General features: G+C 45.3%; 1 protein-coding gene across 1 annotated transcript in view; it reads left to right on the plus strand.

Annotated features, from left to right (window-relative positions):
• The window catches only part of LOC135515932 (filamin-C-like), a 96,861-nt gene that overhangs the window by 20,086 nt on the left and 63,706 nt on the right, over window positions 1-13,069 (plus strand). The window lies entirely within an intron of this gene.

The raw sequence follows: 13,069 nt of genomic DNA on the forward strand, positions 1-13,069 counted from the left end.
GTATCTATCTGCCATTCCCCAGCACATCTACCACTCTTCAGAAGACAAACTCCATCTGCATTCCTGTGTAGTTCTGATCTACAACTTTGTGAAGTTAGTTTGCTTATTTCAGTTAACTAGTATGTAGTAACTATCTCTGTGTCTCCTGCCCTGTTCTGTTTTTAGTCTGTGCTTTCTCTCTGTAGTCTGCTGACTGTCACACTGTTGACCTATTCCCTGCTCACCACACACACACGCACACGCACGCAAACACGCACACACACACACACACACACACACACACACACACACACACACACACACACACACACACACACACACACACACACACACACACACACACACACACACACACACACACACACACACACACACCGCATATCTATCTGTGCCATCTTTCTGTGTGATCCATATGTATGGGCCAGTCTTAGTGTATTGCTTTGTATTCATATCTGTTCTGCACGTACAGTATGCATAAGTATGTGTGTCTGTGTTTATGTAGCTATACAGTATGCGTGAGATTCCTCTAAGTGTAATAGAAAGTGTAGGGTTTCTGTCTGTACTGTAGCGTTGATGAGGACGTGGGTTAGTTGTATTCCACTGTGGTCCTCACAGTTCCCTCATGCCCACCAGCCCAGAGCAGAGCAGATCACATGGGAGCCGGGGGGAGACAATACCGCCTGTGTGCCGGAGTTTTGGGGGAGGGGGAATCAACCAAGGAGAAGGAGTGTATACAGTGTATGTGACTGTGTGTGTTACTGTCTGTTACATCCCCCTAGAGGTTGTTGACCCCCCCAGTTGTTGGCTAGAGACGTCTGTGAGCAACTGGGCCGGCAGCTGAGACTGCAGACTGGGTCCCACCAGAGAGAGAGAAATATTTAGAGTGAGAAATAGAGGGAGAGAGCGAGAGAGCGAGAGAGAGAGAGAGAGCTCAGTCATCCTCCCTACGCCACAGCAGACCATACAAGTCCTCCACTGCCCTCACTCCTTTCTCACACACCCCCTGAACAGAACACTGGTAACCACTACTTGAATGTAAAATGGGCTGTTAACTCAAATACTCCCTTCGAGGACAATACAGTCTAGTCTATCAATCTACAGTAGGAAACATCCCACAAACTGATTTCCAACATTCAGTCAACACTCCTATAGAACAGAGTATTCCCTTCTTTATCTCCATTACTCTGACTGGGGCCAACCAGGTGACATATCTAATTCACTTCTGAGCTTTCCTGGCTCAACCTCTAACTCAGGAAAAAGAGAAAGGGAGAAAGGTCCCTTTCTTTCTTGTGTTCTGTTCTTCTTTGTTAGTTACCCAGGCTCCTATTCTGTTGGTAGAGAAACACCTCTGGGCCTGTGTTCAAAAAGAGTCTCAGAGTAGACGTGCTGATCTAGGATCAGTTTAGCATTTCAGATAATAATAGCCATGCTTCTATGTACAGGGGGGATCTGGTCCGAGGCCAGCACTCTTACTCTGAGACTCTTTGTGAATACAGACCCTGGTGTTCTTGAGGGGCTGGCTCAGGGTTTGGCATGAGGAGAGAGTCCTAGTTCCTGTAACCTGTTCACCATGACAGGGTTATTACCGAGTGGTATACAGCGTTTACTTTGGAGACTGCGCCAGGCCAAACACCCACCCAAGGGGGATGAGAAATGGGGGAGTTAGGTAGAGCAGCCAGGGAGTAGAGGATTCCTTTTAGGAGAGATGTGAGCTGAATAGAAATGTGATCCAAGACGAAAGTGTGTGGAGGTCTGTTATAGCAACCATGTCCTGGTGTCTGTTTTCTATGGAGTGTTGAGAGATGTGTTCTTACTGACGCTTTAGACACAGAACAGTTTAGAGTGAGTGTGTGTGTGTGTGTGTGTGTGTGTGTGTGTGTGTGTGTGTGTGTGTGTGTGTGTGTGTGTGTGTGTGTGTGTGTGCGTGCGTGCGTGCGTGCGTGCGTGCGTGTGAGTGTGTGTGTGTGTGAGTGTGTGTGTGTGTGTGTGAGTGTATGCCACATGTTTAGTTACTCGCTGTGTTAGACAGCTTTGGTCTCAGCTCTTGAAATGAAAAAAAGGCCCTTCAGTCTTTTATAAGCCACAGGTGATGTGTGTGTGTGTGTGTGTGTGTCTAATTTCCGTGGTCTTTATATAGCACTGGGCCTTTGTAAAGCCCTAAATTACACATCCAACATTTATCCAGCTGCTGGAGCTGACCCCGAGGCCTATTATGTGTGGCGGAGGAATGCAGCAGGTCGTCAGCTGGCCTGTGTGTTTTTGTGGGATTATGTTAGATTTGTGTGTGTCGATGTGTCTCTGTTGTGTAAAGGAGGATATGCATATTGTGTGTGTGATGATGATGAGGCTGTATGTTGTGTGTGTGTATCTGTTGGTTGTGCATGCGGGACTGAGTTTATGTGTGTGTGTGTGTGTATGTATGTGTGTGTATGTGTTTGTGTGTTTGTGTGTAGGTGTGTGTGTGTGGTTTGTGTTTGTGTTTGTGTTTGTGTGTGTGTGTGTGTGTGTGTGTGTGTGTGTGTGTGTGTGTGTGTGTGTGTGTGTGTGTGTGTGTGTGTGTGTGTGTGTGTGTGTGTGTGTGTGTGTGTGTGTGTGTGTGTGTGTGAGTGTGTGGTCCTATCCATGGTGTAGTCTATGTATCTGTTCGTAGATTGAACCCTGGGTTTTGTATACAGTACTCCTCCCATAATGGCATTTAACAGGGCTTTAATTGATGAGGTGGTGAGAGAGAATAATGGCATTTAACAGGGCTTTAATTGATGAGGTGGTGAGAGAGAAGGTGAGAGTTTGGTCAGCTGGAGCTCTCAGTCACAGTTCAGCTCTGCTTTGATTCAGAAGGTTGTAGTTATAACTGTTTATTCAGGCCTGGCAGAGAGACATGGGGAACCCTATGCCTGCAGGGGTAATACTCCAGCCAGGTCACTCATGATACAAGTCAGTATTCGACGTCCATCCATGTCTGAGGACGCCGAGAGATGATGTGGAAACCAGCCACTAGGGGCAACAGTGAGCGCTGTTACCTTCAAGTAGATTTAGGTTTTGCTATGGTGTTGTGGACAGCGATGGCGGATGGGCGTAAGCATCTGCCTTTGATTCAGTGTGTGTTCGCTTGTCCTGATGTCCCAGTGATAGAGGGAGTGAATAGAGTGTGTTCGATAGAAAGTTGTTTTTGAGATTGTTATTTTAAGCCTATCCCTTACCTTAACCATTCAGAGTTAACACCTAAACCGATTTTGGAGATAAATGCCTAAACTTCACCTGAAACACTTTGAAATTTGATGTTCGGAACAACTTCGAAATTTGACAATTGAGAAACATAGATGAACGTCTAATTCTGACGTGAGACTGTGAGAGTTTGTTACTCTGCGTTGGTGCACTAAGTGACTTTGTTTTCTTCTTAGGGATTGAAGTGTTCAATCATACTACTTCAGTGTGTGTCTTATATAAGCATAACCTTTTGACCGTTGTGGCTCTCAAGCCTTCGTTGTTCAGAGAAGCAGAAATGCAATTCATGCCAAGGAAAGTGATTTATCTATGTATATATGTGTGTGTGTGTATATATGTGTGTGAGTCTGTTAAAAACAGCCCCTGGGAATCCCTCTCCAACAACTGTTTGACATTGGCTCCAGCTGGTGTCTGTGTGCGTGTGTTTTCTTCCTTGGACATTGTCTTTGGGAAATCCTGTGGAAAATGTGAGTCTGAGTGGCTCGCATCCACACTGTCATTTGTTTTTTTTCTGTCTTTCTTTCTCCTGTTGGAGAGATATGCTCACTTTTTCCCTCTCTCTCCGCTCAACTGTCGAACACTCACTCTATTCACTCACTCTATCTACTCACTCTATCCACTCACTCTTTCCACTCACTCACTCTATCCACTCACTCACTCTATCCACTCACTCCATCTATTCAATCTTTCCACTCACTCTAAAGTATCCACTCACTCTATCTATTCAATCTTTCCACTCACTCTATCCAATCACTCACTCATCCACTCACTCACTCACTCTATCCACTCACTCTGTCCACTCACTCACTCTATCCATTCACTCTATCCACTCACTCTATCCACACTCACTTTATCCATTAACTCTATCTACTCACTCTATCCACTCACTCTAATGTATCCACTCACTCTATCCACTCACTCTATCCACACTCACTTTATCCATTAACTCTATCTACTCACTCTATCCACTCACTCTAATGTATCCACTCACTCTATCCACTCACTCTAAAGTATCCACTCACTCTATCCACTCACTCTAAAGTATCACTCACTCTATCCACTCACTCATCCACTCACTCATCTACTCACCACTCATCCACTCACTCTAAAGTATCCACTCACTCTATCCACTCACTCTAAAGTATCCACTCACTCTATCCACTCACTCTATCCACTCACTCTATCTACTCACTCTATCCACTCACTCTATCCACTCACTCTAAAGTATCCACTCACTCTATCCACTCACTCTAAAGTATCCACTCACTCTATCCACTCACTCTAAAGTATCCACTCACTCTATCCACTCACTCTATCCACTCACTCTATCCATTCACTCTAAAGTCACTCACTCTATCCACTCACTCTAAAGTATCCACTCACTCTATTCACTCACTCACTCACACACTCACTCACTCACTCACTCACTCACTCACTCACTCACTCACTCACTGTATCCACTCTATCTACTCACTCTATCCACTCACTCTTTCCACACACTCTATCCACGCACTCTATCCACTCACTCTATCCACTCACTCTATCCACTCACTCTATCCACTCACTCTATTCACTCACTCTATTCACTCACTCTAAAGTATCCACTCACTCTATCCACACACTCTATCTACTCACTCTATTTACTCACTCTATCCACTCACTCTAAAGTATCCACTCACTCTATCCACTCACTCTAAAGTATCCACTCACTCTATCTACTCACTCTAAAGTATCCACTCACTCTTTCCACTCACTCTTTCCACTCACTCTATCTACTCACTCTATCAACTCACTCTGTCCACTCACTCTAAAGTATCCACTCACTCTATCCACACACTCTATCTACTCACTCTAATTACTCACTCTATCAACTCACTCTGTCCACTCACTCACACACTCTATCACTCACTCTAAAGTATCCACTCACTCACTCACTCACTCACTCACTCACTCACTTATCCACTCATCTACTCACTCTATCCACTCACTCTATCCACACACTCTTTCCACTCACTCTATCCACTCACTCTATCTACTCACTCTATTTACTCACTCTATTTACACACTCTATCCACTCACTCTAAAGTATCCACTCACTCTATCCACTCACTCTATCCACACACTCTTTCCACTCACTCTATCTACTCACTCTATCCACTCACTCTATCCACACACTCTATCTACTCACTCTAATTACTCACTCTATCAACTCACTCTGTCCACTCACTCTTACTCACTCTTACTCACTCTATCCATTCACTCTATCTACTCACTCTATCCACTCACTCCATCTACTCACTCTATCCACTCACTCCATCTACTCACTCTAATTACTCACTCTATCAACTCACTCTGTCCACTCACTCTTACTCACTCTTACTCACTCTATCCATTCACTCTATCTACTCACTCTATCCACTCACTCCATCTACTCACTCTAATTACTCACTCTATCCACTCACCCTATCCACTCACTCACTCACTCACTCACTCACTCACTCACTCACTCACTCACTCACTCACTCACTCACTCACTCTATCCACTCACTCTTTCCACTCACTCTATCCACTCACTCTATCTACTCAATCTATCCACTAACTCGATCTACTCACTCTATCCACTCACTCGATCTACTCACTCTATCCACTCACTCTATCCATTCACTCTATCCACTCACTCTATCCACTCACTCTATCCACTCACTTTATCTATGGGGCATTAGGACAGGGGTACACACACACACACACACACACACACACACACACACACACACACACACACACACACACACACACACACACACACACACACACACACACACACACACACTTGAACGTTATCTGAAGGAAAAAACACAGCAGAGTGATTAGATACCACAGCACTGTGCACACAGGACGTGTCTGAAGCAGATAGTGTGAGGCTGTGCGTCGGTCAAATGTTTCCCCAGGAGGAAGTGAACCCATCAGCAGGAAACAAGAGCTGTTCTGTAGTGTTTCCTCATGGAATCCCCCCCCCCAACTCTGTGGTGCCATCATTCCCACTCCACTAAACTCTGTCTCCTTACTCAACTCTTACACATTACTAGGCTACTACCCACACCCACACACACACGCACGCACGCACGCACACACACACACACACACACACACACACACACACACACACACCATAAGTCTGGATGTCTATGCATTGTGTCTATGTCTGACCATTGCGTACAAACACACACTCAACCTGTACTGTCTTTTCTTCTGTTCTGCACTGATCTGATATGGGAGGATTCTGTTCCCCTGTTCTTTGAGCTGGATTCCAGAAGTCGTTGGAATCATCTGTCGTATTACTTGCCGTAGGAAGACAGAAGTGCTTGAGGCTCCTTCTGCTCTAGCCCATACCTCAATGGATTCTTCTAGCTGATATTACATTGTCCCCCAGTGAGTAAAAGAGTTGAAAATACTAGTTTTCACTGGGCCTTCTGTTGTTCTGTTCTGGCTCTTACAGGCCAGGTGTCTGAGCTGCATCCGTCTCTTTGTGTTAGTTCTCTATTTGTTAGAGACAGAGCAGAACACACACACACACACGTCTTCATTACCCTTGAGATCGCATCAAATCCAATGTTATTTGTCACATGCTTCGTAACAACAGGTGTAGACTAACAGTGAAATGCTTACTTACAATGCAGAGTTTTTTTTTTTTTACCTTTATTTTACTAGGCAAGTCAGTTAAGAACAAATTCTTATTTTCAATGACAGCCTAGGAACAGTGGGATAACTGCCTGTTCAGGGGCAGAACGACAGATTTGTACCTTGTCAGCTCGGGGATTCGAACTTGCAACCTTTCGATTACTAGTCCAACGCTCTAACCACTAGGCTACCCTGCCGCTACCCTGTATCTTTAAAGATAAAGATACAAAATGTCATAAAAAATAGAACTATTGACACGTGGAATAAATACACAGTGATTTGGTGGAGTATTGTGAGTGTGCAGTGAGCATGGTTATATGTCAGCATGTAAGTGTGTTTCATAGCAACTATAGAACCATAATATACTGAAGTAAAGAGTGGAGCAGTGGGGATCTGTTAGCAATCTGCCAGTCAGAGAGCTGGGTTCTGAAGGGCCTCTGTCCCAATGCCAGCTCTGTCCACCCTACTCACTGCTGACCCTTCACGTCTGTCCATTCTGTTTATGGAGCGAGAGAGAGAGAGACAGAGCGAGAGAGAGAAACAGAGAGAGCCCAGGAGAGGAGCGGAAAGAATGAGACCTGGACTAGAGCCAGACACCTTCACAGTAACAACAAGGGCTTGTTTTAACACAACCTCTCCTGCGAAGGCTGTACGCCCATTGGAGTGCTACAGTCAGTGTCAGTTTGAGTGGGTTACAGTTTGGCGTTGCCCGGGGTAACCAAACAAACAAACCAATCAGAGCCTTAAAGGTCACTCTGCTCCGAGATGGAGGCAAAACAATGGGTTCCGGGCAGAAAGGCCACATTGAAAGGCCACATTGAAAGGCCACATTGCCCCTCCCCCCCCCAGTCCAACTGGAGAAAATGTGTTATGAGTGAAGTTCAGACATCAGGGCTTTGTGTCCCCGAGCAGCGACTTACAACAGGGAACAGGGAGAGAGAGGGGGGTTGAAGGGAGAGGAAAGAATGAGAGGGAGAGACAAACAAGGGGAGGCAAAGGGGGACAGAGTGAGAAAGTGAGATGTGTTAGGGGAGTAACAGAATGTGCCAGAAAGATAAAGAAGAAAATGAAGACAGGGAAAGGGAGGAAGGAGAGAGAATTGTGTGATCCAGAGAAAGAGAGAGAGAGAGAGAGACAGAGACAGCAAATCATTTTATCAACTTAGTACTTTTGTGCTTTACTGCTCTAGTGGAGGAACTGAAGTGGGTTAGTGTGAGCTATTGGATGCCCTCTATTCTCACCCTCTGTTCTATTATCTCTCTTGACTCCATGTGGCAGTGTGGTTGGTGAATGGCACAGGATGATTTGAATGGGTGTGGGAGATACACTGCTTATCTCCTGTACAGAGAGTAGATTTTGTAAAGGGTCAGGCCTGGCGCCATGAGACTGAGAGAGGGAGGCATTCAATCACACACTAATGCTTTGGCTCCAGAGACACAGATGCCTCACACACACACACAGACACACGCACACACACACTTTTCGACAGGGCCAAATTCATTGTTCCCGTCAATACCCCCCAACCTCAACCTCTGTATGACCCCTCTGGAAATGATCAGAAAACATTCTCATTCCCCATCCCAGCTCCAGTTTGGAATTCTGTCCTCCCCCCTTCTCCCCCTTCTCCCCCCGCACCTTTCCTTTTCCTCAAGCCTTTAAGTCATGTGTTTGTTGTTCTTTCCCTCTGTTTGTTCTTCCATGCATGTTGAGTTTGATCCTGCTGGATTCCAGGACCATGTTATCAACCCCGTCGGATGTTTGCAAGCTGTTTGTTTGCCGAGTTCAACTTCAAGTTACGAGGAAACATTTTGTTTTGTCGAGTAAGATTAGACGAGGCAGTTTTCCAAGATCAATTCAAAGTAGTGGAGGTGTAGCGGTCCTATGCGAAGGGTCGTTAACTGTCCAGTAATGTAAAAAAAAACATTGCACATTGTCAACATTGCAAGTGATGACAGGGTGGCAGCCTTGTTGACAGGCGAGACTACTGAGCCAGGGAGTCTGGGTAATGTCCCCTCCCAATACAGTAGGACACACATGAATGCACGCACTGACCATTCTGATGCAGTCCTATAGGAATGTCCCTGTTCAAGCCAGGATGCTCTCCCCATAGACTCAGATCCTACACACCCCAGTGCCGGAAATATCAGGCTTTCAAATGTTGGACCTGGACCAAACCACTGAAGGGATTGAATCGCTCTCTCTTATCGCATGTGTGATATGTGTGTGTGAATGTGTGTGTGTGCATATGTGTGTTTAGTACTCTCTCAGGAGTGGTGAAGGAGAAGTGTCAGAGTGGGAGAGTGTGAATGTAAAGTCCTGTCTTTTTAAACGGGCACAGTATACCTGAGGGTCCTCTTTTTCTGGTGTGTTGCTGGTGCAGTAGCACCGCTCTGCAGGGTTCGTTAGTGCTGATCTGCTCTCAGCACCTTGCAAGCTGAATGAAACATGAAACTGCTCCCTCACTGAGCCAAAATGGAGACCATCAGCCAAAGATATCAATCTTTCTACATCTGTCCTAGCTCTCAATATCACTCCCCCTAGCCTACCACTTCCACTAACCTCAAACTCCCCCAACTACTGTAAACTCCTATCCCCACACCAGAGGAGGCTGGTGGGAGGAGCTCTAGGAGGACAGGCTCCTTGTTATGGCTTGAATGGAAAACATGGAACGGAGACAAACATTTGACTTCCATATGTTTGATCTGTATGATACAGCTTCATTTATTCCATTCCAGCCATTATAATGAGCCCATCCTCCTATAGCTTCTCACACCAGCCTCCTCGCCCCCACACCTGTATACCCCAACAGTGCCTCTACCCAGTCCTCCAATTCAAAACTTCTTTCCCTTCTTTCCCTTATGGTCCAAGCCCAAACTACTAGCCATCCCTACCTACAACTCCACTCCACTCCCCTACCCCCTTAACCCCCCTCCACCCTCACATCACCTCCCCACCAACCCCCAACCTTACACCCCCTTTACTTATTTGACTGAACCAACTCATAGATAAGGCTGTTGTGGGGACCGTATCACCGTAACACCGGTGGTCATGAGTCATGAAGGCAGTCAAATTACACTTGACCGTTTAGTCGCGGTAATTAGACTTCTCCATGCTCTGATGCTGCTGATGGTCATTAGTATGATGGTCATTAGACTACCAAACTTGCTAACTGCCTGGTACTCAGCACTCTATTGTCCCTCTAATCACTCTGACATCGATGCAAATGTATTCAAAACAAGAATCAAATTCTTCATGAGAGCCCATGAGCTAATGTCCCATAAGCCCAGGCTTCTACTAAAAATAGGATAATCAGCTTTCTATGGGCTGGGCCTACTATATTTATTTCTCAACTTTCCTAATATTAAGCACATTGCATATCTTTACAACAGGAGTGTAGCCTACCTGGCTGGCATGAAAATAAACCATGGGAAAAGTGTCCTCCACTTGCTATTTAAGTGCATAGATGACATGTATTTTATCCGCTGCCCCTGTTTCAATAGAGGTGCATGATAATGGTCCAGTCTAAATCATAACAAACATTTTACACATATATTTTTTTACCATATGTAAAGACGAGATTAAATCAAGAATAGTCTGATGGTGTCAATATTAGCCCATCACATGTGAATTGTATATTATCACTTGTGAATAATGCTCAGTATAAGAAACAAAGACCCTGGGTCTCGACCCCGCCCTATGCAACTGGGTCCTGGACTTCCTGACGGACCGCCCCCCAGGTGGTGAGGGTAGGTAACAACAATCTCCACCCCACTGATTCTCAACACTGGGGCCCCACAAGGGTGTGTTCTCAGACCTCTCCTGTACGCCTCCAACTCAATCAAGTTTGCAGACGACACTACAGTGGTAGGCTTGATTACCAACAATGACGAGACGGCCTACAGGGCGGAGGTGAGGGCCCTCGGAGTGTGGTGTCAGGAAAATAACCTCACACTCAACGTCAACAAAAATTATCGTGGACTCCAGGAAACAGCAGAGTGAGCACCCCCCCCCCATCCATGTCGACAGGACAGTAGTGGAGAGGGTCATAAGTTTTAAGTTCCTCGGCGTACACATCACAGTCAAACTGAATTGGTCCACCCACACAGACAGCGTGGTGAAGAAGGCATAGCAGCGCCTCTTCAACCTCAGGAGGCTGAAGAAATTCGGCTTTTCACCAAAAACACTCACAAACTTTTACAGATGCACAATCTGTCGGGCTGTATCACTGCCTGGTATGGCAACTGCTCTGCCCACAAGTGTAAGGCTCTCCAGAGGGTAGTGAGGTCTGCACAACGCATCACCGGGGGCAAACTACCTGCCCTCCAGGACACCTACACCACCCCATGTCACAGGAAGGCCATAAATATCATGAAGGTCAACAACCACCCGAGCCACTGCCTGTTCACCCCGCTATCATCCAGAAGGTGAGGTCAGTACAGGTGCATCAAAGCTGGGACCGAGAGACTGAAAAACAGCTTCTATCTCAAGGCCATCAGACTGTTAAACAGCCATCACTAACATTGAGTGGGTGCTGCCAACATACTGACTCAACTCCAGCCACTATAATAATGGAAAAATTGATGTAAACAATGTATCACTAGCCACTTTAAACAATGCCACTTTATATAATGTTTAAATACCCTACATTACTTATCTCATATGTATATACTGTACTCTATACCCTCCACTGCATCTTGCCTATGCTGTTCTATACCATCACTCAGTCATATATGTTTTTATATACATATTCTTATTCATTCTTTTACACTTGTGTGTATAAAGTAGTTGTTGTGAAATTGTTAGGTTAGATTACTCCTTGGATATTACTGCATTGTCGGAACTAGAAGCACAAGCATTTCGCTACACTCGCAATAACATCTGCTAACCATGTGTATGTGACAAATACAATTTGATTTGATTTTATTTGAACTAAAGTAGCCAACTAACTTAGAATTAAGCACATTGGTCTGCTTTACAATGAGTGTAGAGATTAACTGATATATATATATATATAAGCCGTTTCAAGTTTGGGGAAGATCATTTTCACCATAAAAATGCACTTTCATAATAAAAGTAATAAAAGTATAATTGCATTTGTAGGTCACTTTTGATAATGGTGTTTTCCACTAATGGAACATTCGTGTTTATAGCCTACTGTGTTACCTCTCCAGCCTCTAGGTCACCAGGTTCTCGTTATGGCACACTCCTGTCCCTCACCTGGACTCCAGAGCGTTATGCGTATAATGACACTCACCTGGACTCCATCACCTCCTTGATTACCTCCCCTTTATATGTCCCTCCCTTTGGTTTCTTCCCCAGTCGTCATTGTTTCTGTTTCATGTCAGTGCGCTGTTCATGTTTTGTTCATTTATTTCTTAAATGTATTCACTCCCTGAACCTGCTTCCCGACTCTCAGCGTACATCGCTACACCTACTACCGTGTGCGCATTGCTGCGCTTATAATGTGAAGAAATAACCTAATAGTTTAGCAACATTTTGATCTGTTGTGTCAGCACAGTGGTTGTATTCATTTGGGATCTATCGCATCCCACAATTTCCCCAGAATACAGTATGTTTGGAATATTTATTCCAAATGAATAGGTGGACCTTTGTACTATGGGGGAATAGTAGATTGACATAGGCTAGTGCTTTTGCTGTTCGTTAGGGCTACTCATATTGTTGGCTGACAAAAAGTAAATGTGGACAGTTCTTCCAATATCTTCAATATGCACCTTGAAACTGGATGAGTGTGTGAGGGATCGATCATCCAACCAGACAAGACAAATGGATAGCCGCAGGAAGAGAAGCGTAAATATCAGTATTATGAAGACGGTGACTGAGGAGTCCTAGAGTGATACCATTGCCTAACCCCCCCCCACACCATCTCCTCCTGCCGCCTTATATGTGATCTCCGTGGTGATCACCGTAGCGATAAGGCCGGGGCGGCCAGGGTCTCATAAGAGCAGAGTAAACACAGATGTTGATGTTGTTGTGCCAGGCAGCTGAAGGCCGAGGGCATACTCTGTTATTACGATTCCACAACACACTGTTTCTCTTTAGAACAGACCAATCAGATGGCAGGTGTGTGTGCGGTAGAGGCCCCACACAAGGGGTTAGGGCTAGACCTAACCTGCTCCCCAGTTTGTGAGTTAAGTTGTAACTGTAT

Source organism: Oncorhynchus masou, chromosome 27 (assembly GCF_036934945.1).
Source record: "Oncorhynchus masou masou isolate Uvic2021 chromosome 27, UVic_Omas_1.1, whole genome shotgun sequence".
In the NCBI taxonomy this organism is placed as follows: domain Eukaryota; kingdom Metazoa; phylum Chordata; class Actinopteri; order Salmoniformes; family Salmonidae; genus Oncorhynchus; species Oncorhynchus masou.